General features: G+C 36.0%; 1 non-coding gene across 1 annotated transcript; it reads right to left on the bottom strand.

Annotated features, from left to right (window-relative positions):
* Nucleotides 1–496: 496 nt before the first annotated feature.
* On the bottom strand, nt 497–619 carry LOC119258353 (small nucleolar RNA SNORA33). Its single transcript, XR_005128217.1, has one exon. It is a non-coding gene; the product is annotated as a small nucleolar RNA SNORA33 (small nucleolar RNA).
* Nucleotides 620–1,596: the final 977 nt, after the last annotated feature.

The following is a 1,596-nucleotide window of genomic DNA, read 5'->3' as shown; positions in this document are numbered from 1 at the left end:
GCTATGATGGTACAGAAGTATTTGTACGTGAAAAGATTCTACTTGGCACTATGTCTTCCACGTTTAGTTTTGTAAAGTTGTTAAAGAAGGCATTGTTTGTCAGTACAGAATTTTCTCTTTGTTAGTTTCTGAAAGGTGCTGATTTTTTATTAGGGCTGAAGCTGTGTTTTGGCAATGACTTTCTTAGTCTCTGAAGAATATGTTTGTTACTTATGAACAGAGATTTCCTTTTTTTAAAAAAAATTGAGATAATGTTGGCTTACATTGTTGTTTGTATCCTGGGAGTACATGCCTACCCCCCTTCATTCCTTTCATGTGTTACCATAGTGCATCCACTACCAAAGCACCCAAGGTCCACCACCTTAGTCCACTGTGTTTGCCCTGCACCTTGTTCTTACCCATCCTGAATAGAAAGTCCTCCATCTATTATGTGTCATTGACTTTTTGGCAGTACATTAAAATCTATGGACCCTTCTCAAAGTTATACCTTTTTCGTTTTTGGAGCCACATTCAGGGACCTTAGTGACTTCAATGCCTTGAAGGCTCGTAAGTTGGCAGTACTATTGCCAGCTTTTTCTAATATTCTATAAACACATCTAGTATATTTATCGACTGGCTCTCAAAAATAACTCAAAATGCCTAAAATAAGTTAAATGTGATTATAAAGAAAATTAAGTTGAATTGTAATTATCAATATATTATAAACAAATTTGTGTTATAGTAGTAGATGTATTTATTTATGTATCAAAGTACAGATGTAATAGTTGCTATAATGTTCTAAGTTTTTTTTTAAGATTCATTTATTTTTTTTTACAAGAATTGGGTTACAGGTCAGAGGTGCAGGAGGGTGAGAGATTTCACCAGAGACAGAGCGGGGAGCAAAACAGGTAGATGGACCAAAGACACTGCTGAGGGGAGCAACAGGCGAGGCAGGAGAGGTCAACCACATCATGTGGGCATCTCCCTGGCCAGCCGGGAATTGAACCTGTGCTGCAGAGGCTGTGGACAGCTTCACAGCACTCACTCAACCGGCTGCCCCATTGGGGAGGCCATGTTCTAAGTTTTTATGAAGGTAAACAACCATTTAGGTATATATAGCAAAATGTAATGGAATATAAAAATATATAAGGTTTTTACTGGTAACATCAAGCACAGATATTTTATGATTTATTGCCTATTTATTAATCAGATGAAATGATAAGTTTATCTAGACACTGCTAAAATGAAAGGTGTAATTTTTCCCCACCAAAATAATGTACCCTTAAATTCTGACTTCACAAGCTTAAAGATTCAAAACCTCTTTCTGGAGGTTTTCATTTTAGATTATCCCATTGATTCAATTTTAATTCTTGCTCTTCGGGGTCTAATCTTTATCCTTGTGACTCAAGATATTTCTATATACTTCACAACTGAACACATTCTCTAGTTCAGTTTCTGGACAATCACTGAAGGTGACATCTTTGAACAATTGCTCATATGTAACAACATTGCAACAATTTTCTGCCAATCTTGTTAATATTGCAAGTTGCCAAAGACACTATTTTGCCTTTGTAGGAATGGCAACTTACTAACTAAAACTCTTTAATAATGACAGCA

Source organism: Talpa occidentalis, unplaced genomic scaffold, assembly GCF_014898055.3.
Source record: "Talpa occidentalis isolate TD23 unplaced genomic scaffold, MPIMG_talOcc4v2.1 talOcc4.4, whole genome shotgun sequence".
NCBI classification, from domain to species: domain Eukaryota; kingdom Metazoa; phylum Chordata; class Mammalia; order Eulipotyphla; family Talpidae; genus Talpa; species Talpa occidentalis.
The sequence above is the reverse complement of the archived record's forward strand: the minus strand, read 5'-3'. Positions and strand labels throughout refer to the sequence as shown.